Source organism: Chiloscyllium plagiosum, chromosome 2, assembly GCF_004010195.1.
Source record: "Chiloscyllium plagiosum isolate BGI_BamShark_2017 chromosome 2, ASM401019v2, whole genome shotgun sequence".
Taxonomy (NCBI): domain Eukaryota; kingdom Metazoa; phylum Chordata; class Chondrichthyes; order Orectolobiformes; family Hemiscylliidae; genus Chiloscyllium; species Chiloscyllium plagiosum.
The window spans coordinates 22,905,049-22,919,674 of NC_057711.1; the positions used below are offsets into that span (position 1 = coordinate 22,905,049).

Consider the following 14,626-nt stretch of genomic DNA (forward strand, 5'->3'; position numbering starts at 1 on the left):
CCCACATGTAACTCCAAGCCCACATACACTTGACTCTTAACTGCTCTCTGGGCAATTAGCAATGGCCAATAAATGCTAGTCGAGGTAGCAATGTCCAGATCCCATGAATGAATAAGCAAGCCAATTCTAATTGGTCAAGACATGACCTTGGGAATTGTACCAAGTAATAGCTATTCTCCAGCCTCATGTTGAATTGTAAAAGGTACAATGCAGCGACATCTTCTTCAGTTTGCAAACTTATTTAAGAACCAAATGACCAAGCAACCAGTTGTAGCTATGTATTGCCTTTCGTATTTCTAACATACCTTTTAACATTTCACAGTCAACGAATTACATTTTTGATATGTAGTCATTGTTGGTATATGTGACAGAATGTAATGGCCATTTCATATGGACCAATGGTGTCATTGCTTCTCGTTGTGGGAGAATCTAGGACCACAGGGTATAATCTCGAATAAGGGGTGCAATTAAGGCAGAGATGATGAGGAATTTCTTATCTCAGAGGCTTGTGAATTTGTGGAATTCATTGCCACAGAGAGCGGTTAAAGCTGGATCATTAAGTATATTATGAGGTTTGGATAGACAGATTTTTAGTTGGCAAGGGAATCAAGGGTTATGGGACAAAGGAAAGAAATTGTAACTGAGAATTTTCAAATCAACTGTTTTCTCATTTATTGATGGAGTAGACTCAATGGCGAAATGGTCTATTTCTTTTCTTATGTCTATGGCCAGTTGGCCCATGTTTTGGTATCATGGGTCAAGGGCCAGTGCTGGTTCAAGGATATGTATTAGCCACAACAACAGTAAAACTCCCTTGTCCTTCATTCAATGGTGTTGTGGGATCTTCAACACCCACTTGACCTGGCAGATGGTTCAAGGAAAAGGTGTACATGATTGTGCATAGCCTGATTGTATTGAATTGTTAGTCTAGATTATGTGCTTGAATACTTGAGAGTGCAGCTGGAATTGACTGCGTGTTCTACTGACTGCGAGGGGAGAATGTTACCACCAAATTAAGGTGATCACAGTTCACATTACATTTCAGATTGAGCTAGTGTTTCACCTGACACCATTTCTAGTTCAATGTGTTTGTGGGTCAATTTGCAGCTGAAAGAATCAAAAATGAAGAGACATGGGCTGATTACCAATGGTGGCAGTATGCTTGAATTGATTAGTTTTAATCTTGCCTATTGGGGTAGCACAAGGATTCCAGGACTCACAGCAACACAAACAATTGACCCTCCAAGTCATGCAGTTCACTGATCTCAAAAGTACTTTTGTGCTACACTCTGAGGTCAGAACAATAATTGCTAGTTTACAGCAGGTCTGTACCATGTGTTGCCTGGATTTCAAATAGGAAGGGAAGAACTACAACTGAATCTTTCTACTGAGCTTTAGGTGATTGCAGAATTACTCCAATCTTTCATGCACAGGGACGGTACCTTTCATTTCTCAATATTACGACCAATGCCGAGAATAGGAACAAGTCCTATTAAAGCAGCAAGTCAAGAACCTGCAGATAGCAGAGTGATTTCAATGTTTACCCCTTCAGCAGTAAGGGAATTGAAAAGAACACTTCTCTTAAGTAAAAGAAACTTTATCAGTGAAACATTCGAGCATTCGTCTTGGTCAATAAGGAGTCATAGAGTCATAATGTGTTCCTTTAATTTGATGCAAAACTATATATTGAACAGCAAAGCATTTGACCTGTTTTCACTCATTGACTAACTCCTTGAACTAGAGTTTTCAAAAATGTTCTTTCTGCTCCTACAACAGAAATGAAGGCTGGAACTTACAGCCCTGTTCACAACCCACCTACTCCATTTCAGGTCACCTCACCACATGGAAAGATTGAACTGCAGCTATACTAAGTCAGCTTTTTGTTGGAACTTGCATTTGCTACCATATCAACTCCATCAACATCAGTCAGAGTTGCTCATTCACTAGTCACCTGCTTTCAGAATCATTAGATCATGTTAAAGTGGCAATGCTTATTTCATTGTAAGCATTGCCACTTTACAAAATTACAACCGTGAGATAAATTTAATGGAAGATTTTTTTTAAAAGTGTCAGTTTAATAGCCTGTTATTTACTGCTTCCCTTCAGTGGGATAAAGCAGAGTGGAGAATGAGATAGAAAATGGTTTTTAGTTAAGATGCCTTTCCTTTTGTGTTGCAGGGTTCACTGACTCCTTGAGCGCAGGCAACAGCAGGATGAAAATAAGTTGTATGAAGAAGTTTCAGACACAAAACAGGTAGGATTCTTGTCAGTTTGACCTGTAAATATTTACCTTTAAGAGCTTGAACTTGGCACTTGCACAGTATGTTTTTATGTCAATCTTAACCAAAAGCAACTCATAAAGTATGAGAAAGACCGTCAGTAATTTTGCACTTTTCATGGCCGGGTGCTATCCCAAAACCTTTTACAACTGTAGTGATTGGGACCAGGTGGATCTCATTGACTACGAGATCCCTGATTGGCTGAGGTTAGCAACCCCAATCAAGAATCTTGTGGTCAACAAGATCCACATGGTCCCAATCGTGACAACAACCAATGAAGTGGTTTGTAGTTTAGTCCCTATTGATGGCGCCATTTTGTAAATGAAAAGGTCTCACAGCCAGCAATGTGATAATGATGTGCTAATCTTGTTCTAACCTATGAATGAAGGGCACGTTTTTGGCAGGACACTGTGGTTGACATCTTTGTTCTTCAAAGTAGTCTCATGGCATATTTTGTACTCACCTGCCTTAATGTCTCATCCAAATGACAAAATGTCACAATAGGGCAGCACTCTCTCAGTACACTGGAGTATCAATCTAGACCTTTGTCTTTGAACACAAAAGCTCCTATATCACACATTACCAGCTGACCCATGGTTGATACACATAAGAGCACTTTGAGCAGATCTCAATCCCATCCACCTCTATTACTTCCAGTCGGATGGGATCAGGATGGATCCTTGGCCCTAACCCAGTCCAGCCAATGTCAGCAGAGAGACAGGTTGAATGAGGGGAAGAAGGCTACCTCAGGAGAGCTGGAATACACCGAGGTTGATGTCATGCAGAATGGATAGTTTAGGTTTGGGTCCTGTATTTGGTTCCGGACTGAAGGCAAATTTAATCTGTGAATTAATATATCAGAAGATGTTGCATAGATGAGGATTATATTTCCTTGAAGATAGATTATGTAGTGTTGTAATTGAGATGTTGAAGGTAAAAAGATAATAAAAAGTAGATAGAGTGGAATTATTTCAGCTTTTTCACATACACGATACATTTGATGTTATCACAGTGCCACTATTATTTAGATTTTCTGTTTTATCATTTCATTTCCAGAATGGTAATTTCAATAGTTGAGTGGATCATTTCTGACTGACATTTGTCAAAAGCAGACTGCTGGATAATTAGTGTGACAGTCCATGACTACCCATTGGTTTTTTTCTTTCACTCTGAGAGGACTGAAGCACCTTATTATTATGGTCTAATGTTAACTGGACTCAGGCCTGAGTTCCACTGGCTGATATATGAGACTTGAAGTCTCTGGATTGCTTGTGCTTCTTGTCTTGGCCAACACCTCAATCTTATAGGATCTGCTTGCAATTCTCAATGCCACAAAACCCCACAGACTGCTTTGAATGCAGCTTGCAAAATAAAATGACAACTTCCTTCCCTCTGAAAACAAAATACTTGAGCTCGCGGAGCTTCTTTCTGTAATGCTGTCCAGGCCACTGTTTCCTTCGAGCAGGATAGCTCCATTTTGCCAAGTCTCTCGGAGAATCTGTGTATTTGCAGCCTTCTCAACAGCCTCCTCCCTGATTTGCCCCAATCGCTGCTCAGACGTTGGGTCTGATGCTGTCAAGCTGTGCACACGTGCTGTTGCTTCATCATCATTGGCATTCTGACAATCTTTACCAGGGTCTCACGCCAAGCCATCAGCTGTGTGCATCCATTTTGCAAAAGTGTACGTCACTTGTAATTTCTATTTCTGCAGTTTTCTACTCATCACAATCAGGGAGTACGTTTTTTTAAATTCGAATAGTAACATACAGCTAGTTTTGATTTTGATCCACTTACACCACCTCCTGTGGTGTTGCTTAGGAATGAGTCAGAAAATATACTTAAGTGTGACGCTTAGAGAAGTGCATGGTACAAACAAGTTTTAAATGTTACTAATGATTCCATTGTGGTGATGCTCATCCAACATCAAGAGGATACATTTTCTCTTTTGCTGCATCGCTACTTCTTGTTTCCTTTCCTCATCCATTTGCATGTTTTCTTCAGGTTCTCTGTCCTTTTTCTTTGCAGTTTGTCCTCCCTTTTGCTTTTTGTCCTGATTTGTAATTTTTTAGGCTTCTCTTCTGTGACTTACAGTCAAGAGTTTAACATTGTTGAAAAGTGCAGCACAGAAAGAGGCCATTCAGCCTGTTTACACTATTTCTTTCTTAAAACAATCAATTGCTCCCTTTTATTCCTATATGGGAACATAGGAACGGGAGCTTATGTTTATCCTTTCAATCAGATGGATGCAATTGCTGCCCATCCCTAATTTACCTTGAACTGACTGGAATGCTGGTCCAATTCAGAGAGTAGGTAAGAGTCAACCACACTGCTGTTGGTCTTAAGTCATATGTAGGCCAGACCTGGTAAAAAATTACAGATTTCCTTCCTGAAAGAATACTACTGAACAAGTGGGTCTTTCAGACCATTATTTGTAATAATATGTGTCATGGTCACCACTAAGAAGTCAAGGTTTCAATACCAGCTCTTAATAATTGCAAGTAAATTCAGCAATTGCTGTGGTTGGATTTGGACCTATGTCCATAGAGCATTAATCTGGGCCTCTGAATTACTGATCTTGGAACAATACCACAATGCCCCAGATTCTCTGCAGCCATTCCTATAACTCTTTTTCTGCATTTAATTTCTTTGCGGAAAGCAGTGACTTATATGGCAAGAAGGCAGAATTTAGTCAGGATGACCTACATTTTCTCTGTTTTTTTTAAGCGTGCAGTTAATTTGTTGAGCAATGTGGCCACTTTAGTTTGTTTTGCTGGGTAATTTGGAGGTGCCAGTCTGTGAAGAGCCTGCATCAGGATGCTATGGCTGGCTGGCTGACTGCAGAGCTGCATAGCTTAGAGGGGAGTATTGGCGGTGACTATAGGGCAGTGAGGTGAAGGAAGTATCCAGCCAGTGGAGTTAGCAGGTCATGCCCACCTTCTCAACGACAAGGCCGTGTGCTCTGTGTCCTGATGTAAATACAAGGTGGCGAATGACAAGAGGTGGAGATATAGGGAGGAAGGATAGGTAGGCAGGAAGGAGTAGGTATTTGAAGGTTCCGGAAGGAGATCAAAAGAGCAAATGGCAGTATGCAATTGGAGCCTGTAAGCAGTCATGCAAGGAGGAAGGGAGTCACAGGGTAGAGCAATGCAAAAGTAACAAAAAGAAATACACCTTCATTGTGGAAGTGAGAATACATGGGCACACAGTTCCCCTTGCTTCCACAGATTTATGGGTACCTCTATTATTGAAAGCCACTCCCTCTTTAGAAAACAGTCACTTTTCCTAAAGTTGTGTGAACCATGAAGGAATTGTCACTCAATTGTTTATCAAAACCCATTCCAAGCTTGACTAAAAACTAATGTTTGAAAATGGAAGGGGCTGGAGCCTGAAGAGTTTGCCTGCCTAAAATATATTCAGAAACAGACTCTCTCCTAAGGTCTTGCACAAACCCTTATGGGAACCCTGAGCTTTTCAGAAGCTCCTTTTCGGGTGATTTGCACAAAGTGAGCTTCACAACTGGAAGGGAGAGAGGGGAGAGGAGAAAGGCCTGGACTCCATGGAGAGAGCTTTCAGTCTGTGAGATTCTCAGCAGCGAAGCAAAGTCCAAAGATGTGCAGGTCAGGTGAATTGGCCATTCTAAATTGCCCATAGTGTTAGGTACATGAGTCAAAGGGAAATGGGTCTGGGTGGGTTCTTCTTCGGAGGGTTGGTGTGGACTTGTTGGGTCGAAGGGCCTGTTTCCTCTAATCTCATCTAATCTAACTTAAATGTGGAAGACTCACGATTGTGTAGAGAGGGAGCAGTCTTGAGGAACAGCACTTGAGAAATACAAGATAACTGAGATAAGCTGATTCTTGGTCAGATGCTTGATGGCGATGGAAGCCATTTTGAAAAAAATGACGATAAGATGAACTGCACACATTGAAAGCAAACATTCAGCCAATGGTCAATTGGTAATTAAGATGGCTGTCATGATGAAGAAAAGAGGGAATTGAGATACATGTTCACACTGCCACTGAGTGGCTAGCGCCTGTTACTACATGGAATGCGCTGAATCAATTCAATAGGATTTTCCAATTAGAAGATTACATTGGACTTCACAGCATGAATATTGACACAGAGAGTGTGGCTCAGAATTTTGACTCAGGGAGCAAGGTTTGTGAACAGGACTTGCATGTCGTATGCTAGGACCATTTTTGAGACAGTTCATTGTGGTCAATGTCTTTTTTTGAGTGAGGGCCCACTCGGCAGTTTATCACTCATTAGTTTTTTTGAGCAATATCCAGGCCTTTGACTGAGGGAAAGAGGGAATTGAGAAACATGTGATTTTCAGCAGCAAGCATTGGTGTTTGAATGCAGAATCTCTGAACTTTTGCAAGATAGTCCAGGTGGAAGTATCCCTCCATATTGTGCAGGTGACATGTACCTGGCCAGGTGTCAGATTTGAAGGTGGGTGAGCACTTTGATGATAGCGACCACAATTTGGTTATGTTCACTTTAGTAATGGAAAGGGATAGGTATATAATGCCGGGCAAGAGCAATAGCTAGGGGAAAGGCAATTATGATGCGATTAGGCAAGAGTTAGGATGCATAGGATGGGGAAGGAAACTGCGGGGGATGGGCACAACTGAAATGGGGAGCCTATTCAAGGAACGGCTACTGCGTGTCTTTGATAAGTATGTACCTGTCAGGGAGGGAGGAAGTGGTTGAGCAAGGGAGCCATGATTTACTAAAGAAGTTGAATCTCTTGTCTAGAGTAAGAAGGAGGCTTATATGAGGATGAGACATGAACGTTCAGTTAGAGAAGACTAAGACGAGCCAGAAGAGGACATGAGAAGTCATTGGCAGATATGATCAAGGAAAACCCAAAAGCTTTCCATCGGTATATCAGGAAAAAAAGAATGACTAGAGTAACATTAAGGCCAATCAAGGGCAGTAGTGGGAAGGTGTGTGTGGAGTCCGAGGAGATAGGAGAAGCACTAAATTAATATTTTTTGTCAGTATTCACACTCATAAAAGACAATGTTATCGAGGAGAATACTGAGATACAGGCTATTAGACTAGACGGGATTGAAGTTCACAAGGCGGAGGTGTTAGCAATTCTGGAGATGTGAAAATAGATAAGTCCCCTTAGCTGGATCGAATTATCCTAAGGTTCTCTGGGAAGTCAGGGAGGGAATTTCAGAGCCTTTGGCTTTGAGCTTTATGTCGTCATTGTCGACAGGAATAGTGCCAGAAGACTGGAGGATAGCAAATTTTGTTCCCTTGTTCAGAAAGGGCGTAGAGACAACCCTGATAATTATAGACCAGTGAGCCTTACTTCGGTTGTGGGTAAAGTATTGGAAAAGGTTAAAAGAGATAGGATTTATAATAATGTAGAAAGGAATATGTTGTTCAGGGACAGTCAACACGGTTTTGTAAAGAGTAGGTCATGCCTCACAAACCTTATTGAGTTCTTTGAGAAGGTGACCAAACAGGTGAATGAGGGTAACAGAGTTGATGTGGTGTATATGGGTTTCAGTAAGGTGTTTGATAAGGGTCCCCACAGTTGGTAATTGCACAAAATATGGGGACATGGAATTGAGGGTGATTTAGTGGCTTGGATCAGAAATTGGTGAGCTGAAAGAAGTGGTGGTTGATGGGAAATGTTCATCCTGGAGTTCAGTTACTAGTGGTGTACTGCAAGGATCTGTTGTCATTTTTATAAATAACCTGGATGAGGGCGGAGAGGATGGGTTAGTAAATTTGTGAATGACACTAAAGTTTCTGGAGTTGTGGATAGAGCCGAAGGATGTTGCAGGTTACAGAGGGACATAGATAAGCTGCAGAGTTGGACTGAGAGTTTAATGTGGAAAAGTGTGAGGTGATTCACTTTACAAGGAGCAACAGGAATAAAGAGTACTGGGCTAATGGTAGGATTCTTGGCAGTGTACATGAGCAGAGAGATCTTGGTGTCCATATACACCTGAAAGTTGCCACCTAAGTTGATAGGGTTGTTAAGAAGGCATACAGTGTGTTAGCTTTTATTGGAAGAGGGTTTGAGTTTCAGAGCCACGAGATCATGTTGCAGTTGTACAAAACTCTGGTGCAGCCGCACTTGGAATATTGTATACAGTTCTGGTCACCGCATTATAGGAAGTATGTAGAAGTTTTGGAAAGGGTTCGGCGAAAATATTTTTGGGATGTTGCTTGGTATGGAGGGAAGGTCTTATGAGGAAAGGCTGAGGGACTTGAGGCTATTTTAGTTAGAGTGAAGAAGGTTGAAATGTGACTTAATTGAGACATACAAGATAATCAGAGGGTTAGATAGGGTGGACAGTGAGACCCTTTTTCCATGGCTAGCATGAGGGGACATAGCTTTAAATTGAGAGGTGATAGATATAGGACAGATGTCAGAAGTAGTCTCTTTACTCAGAGAACACGAGGGGTGTGGAACACCCTGCCTGCAACAGTAGTAGACTCGTCAACTTTAAGGGCATTTCAATGGTCATTGGATAGACAAATGGATGAAATAGAATAGTGTAGGATAATAGGCTTCAGATTGGATCCACAGGTTAGCACAACTTCGAGGGCCAAAGGGCCTGTACTGCGCTGTAACATTCTATGTTCTATGTTCTATGTACCTCCTTAGTGAATTTTCATTCCGAGAAATTTCTTTAGGATCCTTTTATGTAGGGTCAATATCAGTTTCCCCTCTCAGCTTGCTGACTGACAGAATTCATCCATATTATGTGATTCCATCCTCAGCAAAAGTAGAATTATTCACACAAAGCTAACTCATGTTTTTTGCATGACTTTGGGTTGCTCTTTTTGGCTAGATTCCGACTACCTTCGTCCCTGATATTTTAGTGGAGTCACTTTAGGGTTTGGACTCCTTTAACAAGGTTATGCTGTCCTTGGCTTTTTTGTCAGAGAGGTCATAAAAGCAGTGATTCTGAAAGGTCTGGCTTGGATGGGTTTTTGGACCAATTTGATTATAGCAAACAGACACTGCAAAAAGTCCACAGATACATGACCCTCCGAGAGAAGAAATTCCTCCTTATCTCTGTCTTAAATGTGTGGCCCCTTACTCTGAGATTATGCCCTCTTTCCCACAAAAGGAAACAACCTTTCGACAACCACACTGTCAAGTCTCTGAAGAATTTTGTCTGTTTCATCTGTTAGATAAATGGTTTCTATAAAGGAACTGTGACATGTGTCGGGAATGCTCACCGACAATTGGATTTTTTCAGGTTTCATCTACCACCGGTTTAGAGAAGGGATCTTAGAGTCTGTTCCTCCTGTCTTTTGCTCTGAGGTTCTAACCCAAAGGTCCTGTAGTCCCTGAGGGGCTGTGAGGTGAGATCTCCTGATGTAACATTCTTCAGATCCATTGAATGCTTATAAGTTCGATAAATAAAACTAAAGAAAAAGCTAAGCAATTCCATTTTCTCATGACAGGAGAACAACTGTTGCCCAGTATGCCTCTGTGCTTCCACTATTTTCCAGTTCCATGCTCAGAGCAAACTATGACTTTCTAGAACATTCTGTCCTTGCCTGTTCGTCTGTCAGTTTGCTGCTGGAATCTGCAGAGTAAATAAAACAAGCACAAAATCTCAGGAAAAGCCGCAAGAACTTTTAAATTCCTCAGCATTCCTGTTGTACAAAATCAAGATTCTGAAAGGGTTAAGCACACGTGTCCACCAAACTGAGGGTGTCATACAGGCTTGGGAAAAGGGGAGTCCAGCTCATTATCCTGATGAAGACTGATGTCTCATTATTGTTTCCTCATAGTCTTACTTAGTATAGGCAAAAGTGAGGATGCGGATGCTGGAAACCAGAGTTAGATCAGAGTCTTGCTGGAAAAGCACAGCATGTCAGGCAGCATCCGAGTGGCAGGAAAATCGATGTTTTGGGCAAAAGCCCTTCATCAGGAATAGAGTATGTCTTACTTAGTATATCTAACTAGCCAATGTCATTTGTAGTTGTTGCTATCTTGCAGTAAGCTACATCTTGTTTAGAGCTGAAAATGTGTTGCTGGAAAAGCGCAGCAGGTCAGGCAGCATCCAGGGAACAGGAGAATCGACGTTTCGGGCATAAGCCCTTCTTCAGGTTTAGACAATGTTCCTCTTCTCTTTTGACTGATAACTGATTCAATCTGTGCCAATAAGGCCCTTAGATCCAATATAGAAGTTTTTTTTGGGGGAGGGGGGCTAGTCACAGCATCCACGAACAGAGTAGAGGCTTTAAGTACCTATGGGCACCACAGGAGCTGGTCTGAATTCTAACCTGAGGTAACAATATTTTGACTTGATTTTGATATATTCAGGTTCTGTTAGTTTCCCTTGCCCATTTTTATTTCTGCACCCCGCCAGGGATTGTCTAATTTGAGTGCCAGCAGCAAATCATGGTTACTTTAGTTCATCGAGTCCCCAAAGCCTGTCCACCATCTCCAAGGCACAGGTCAGGAGTGTGGTGAATACTTCCCATTTGCCTGGATGAGTGCAGCTGCAACTAAACTCAGGAAACTCTGCACCATCCAATGGAAAGAAGCTAGCCTTTTCTGTCGCCCCCATAAGGCATCAGAGCAGAATTCGACTATTCACTCCATTGAGTCTTCCCCACCCTTCAATCATTGCTGATATTTTTCTCAGCCCTGTTCTCCTACTTTCCCCCCATTCCAATCAAGAATCTATCTGCCTCTGTCTTACATGCATTCAATAACTCGGCCTCGACCACTTTCTGTGACAGTACGTTCCACAGATTCACTCCCCTCTGGCTGAGAAATTGGCTCCTCATTACCCCACTCACACTATTTCTTTGATTTTTTACCTCTTTGCCCATTGGTGTCTTTGTCTATGAATTCTGTGCCTGTGTGCCTCTCCCTAACTTCACCCACGAAGGGGCAATGCTCCGAAAGCTTCTGATTTCAAATAAACCATGGCATTGGATTGGTTGTAACAGGAACAGTGAAAGGAAAGTAGTCTTGCTCTCCACCAACCCATCAATCAGCCCCATCACTACCCACACTAACTATCCATGCCAACTCAAGCTTCTTCATGCACATATCTATATTCCACACAATCCTTGTATCCTCCATTGCAAACTCATGCCTTTCCACCCAACCCTGTGCCCCGCCCACCCTGTATACAAAGCTGTGCCACACTACTCAACCCTTCTAACCCCTCTTACTCTCCATGTTAGTCCATGGCACTTCAACAGTCACTTTTCCAATAAACAAAACCAATGAACCATAGATAAGAGTAGTGTGTGTTTAAAGTCTGGTTTCAAAGTCACTCATTCCAAACTATAAACTTCCTAACAACAAACCGGCCTTAACTACCACACAGTAAAAGTGGAAGTCATCCAGATTTTAAATCTGAATAGTAAAAACTATAAGCACTTGACATCTCTTTGTTGTGTGCAAATAATTATTGCGTATTTGACATAATAGATCACAGAGAACGAGTTGACCATTAAGTAATGATTTCCCTTGGGCACAGCAGCTGGAACAAACTAATGGGCATCTTCACTAGTAAGCAAGCCTTATTATCATCCTGCGTCTTTCTCTTACCTTGACAAATATTCAGTGTTGTGAATGGGGGCGAGGAATCCGAGAATTGGCCTCAGTCATCATCTTCACAGGTCCATGGACTTTCCCTGAGTCCACAAAAATTCAGCCCTTTATCTCTGTTGCTTAATTGCCAGTGGATAAACATCCTCGAAGCCCCTCCCTAACAATACTGACAACACAGGGTTTGCAGCAATTCAAGAAGGTGGCCTTCTGAAGGACAGTTAAAGACAGACAAGAAACACTGTTCTTGCCAGCGACGATCTCATCCTGAGAACAAAGAAAAATTCCATGACCAAAGAATTGCTTCCGTTTAATTGAGGCAGGTCTCGGCTTTAGTTTCTTTTATCACTTGTCACGATCTGTACATCCAGTGTAATCACAACATAATTCCTGTGTCTAGCTTCAGGTGTATGACACTTCCATTAGGGCTCATTGATGCTGTCCATAAATCACATTTGCTTGACTAACGTCACCAAATGCATCCGTGGAAAATACGCTTCATAATCACCATTGTTTGAGTCAGCACCTGCAGAATGCATTTCAGATATTTGTGACACTGAAGGTGGCTGAAGTGCAGGGAAAACATTTTGCTTCCTACATTTTTCCACAGTTGTTTCCTTGTGCACAGCAGGGAATGAAGTGTGTTTATAAAAGCATTAGCCATGCTCATCTAGTTTACTGTCACGACATTCACCTTTCTTATTTAACCAGCTGCAGGTTTAATTTCCTCTCCGCACAATTTTTATTGCTGCATTAACACATTTGTATAAATTATTGTGCTCTTTTTAAAAAATAGAACTATAACCTCAGCTCAGTAGGTGCAGTTTGTGTGATGATAATGTTGCCAGACGAGAAGCTTGGACTAATCTTGGCAATCTGAGCTCAATTTCCCACTACTGTATTGCAGTTTCAGAACTTAAATTCAGTTTAATGCATCTGGAAATGAACACCTGGCTCCTGTGACCCAATTCATTCATAAGTGTCTCTATTTAGTTAGACATCTTTCTGAGAGCAGTCATAGGGTCATGGAGATGTACAGCACAGAAACAGACCCTTTGGCCCAACTCGTCCATGCCGCCCAGATATGTGAACCAAATCTCGTCCATTTGCCAACACTTGGCCCATATCCCTCTAAACCTTTCCTATTCATAAACCCATCCAGATGCCTTTTAAATGCTGTAATTGTACCAGCCTCCACCAGTTCCGCTGGCAGCTCATTTTTTACACACACCACCCTCTGCATGAAACAATTGACCCTTAGGTCTCTTTTATATCTTTTCCCTCTCACCCTAAACCGATGGCCTCTGGTTTTGGACATCCCCACTCCAGGGAAAAGACCTTGTCTATTTTTCTTATCCATGCCCCTCACGATTTTATAAACCTCCGTAATGTCACCCCTTAGCCTTTGCGCTCCAGGCAAAACATCCTCAGCCTATTCAGCCTCTCCCGAAAGGTCAAATCCTCCAATCCTGGTAACATCCTTGTAAATATTTTCTGAACTCTTTCAAGCTTCACAATATCCTTCTGATAGGAAAGAGACCAGAATTGCACGCAATATTCCAAAAGCGGCCTACCTAAGTCCTGTACAGCCGCAACTTGACCTCCCAACTCCTGTACTCAATACTCTGGCCGTTAGAATTGAATTCTTATTTTTAATATTGCAATTTTGTTTGGAAAAAAGTAGGCTTCTGAACATGAGGAGCAGGAGTAGGCCATTCAGCCCCTTGAGTCTACTCTGCCATTCTAGGTTATGACTGATCATCTGTATCAACCATGTCATTTGATATCATTATTATCTCCAATGCTATCAATCACTATCTTGAACATACTCAATGACTGCACTTGCACAATCCTCTGGAAACTTACCACCCTGTAAGGGAAGAAAGTCCTTATTCTGAGACTGCGTCCCCTGGGACTAGACCCCCTAATCAGTGGAAACATCCCTTCTATGCCCATCGTGTATAGCCCTTTAGAATTTATGTAAGGTTCACATGATCACTGCTCATGCACCACTCTAAAAGGCTTAGGACCAGTATCTTCAATCCCTTTTAATTAATTAAGCATGCCTGGTTTATCCTTGTAAGTGTTTCAGAAATAAAATAGGAAGAGGTTGGCAATACAGAGTGTCATCATTAGCTATCAGGACGGGAAGATATAGGTCAGCATTTACGGCGAACTGTGAAAAGGCTACACTTGTTAGCACTTCTCATTTGGTGATGGGGTTGCACAGTGGCTCAGCGGTTAGCACTGCTGTTTCACAGTGCCAGGGACCAGAGTTCGATTCCATGCTCAGACAAGTGTCTGTGTGGAGTTTGCATGTCCTCCCCATGTCTGTGTGATTTTCCTCCAAATTTCCTCTCACAGTCCAGAGATGTGCAGGTTAGGTGTACTGGTCATGCTAAATTGTTCATAGTGCCCAGGGATGGAGAGGTCAAGTGGATTAGTCATGGCAGTGTTACAACAATAAGGTAGAGGGCTGAGTCTGGGTGAGATCCTCTTCGGAGGGTAGGTGTGAACTCGATGGACAGAATGGCCTGTTTCCACACAGTAGGGATCCTATGACTGTCACCTCTCTCAAGAAGCCACCATTGCTGAGGAGATTTAGCAACTGATAGGTTATGTCAGTTCAATAGACAATCCAGCAAGTCATAGAGTCATAGAGATGTACAGCATGGAAACAGACCCTTCGGTCGAACCCATCCATGCCGACCAGTTATCCCAACCCAATCTAGTCCTACCTGCCAGCACCCGGCCCATATCCCTCCAGACCCTTCCTATTCATATACCCATCCAG

At 42.1% G+C, this 14,626-nt stretch overlaps 1 protein-coding gene across 23 annotated transcripts in view; it reads left to right on the top strand.

Annotated features, from left to right (window-relative positions):
• Positions 1-14,626, top strand: part of LOC122557375 (teneurin-3) — a 2,612,756-nt gene that overhangs the window by 1,943,998 nt on the left and 654,132 nt on the right. For all 23 annotated transcript variants that reach the window (XM_043705048.1, XM_043705023.1, XM_043705127.1 and 20 more), the window contains one exon: positions 2,179-2,254. The gene's annotated coding sequence lies outside the window, so the exon portion shown is untranslated. The remainder of the gene's footprint in view (positions 1-2,178; positions 2,255-14,626) is intronic.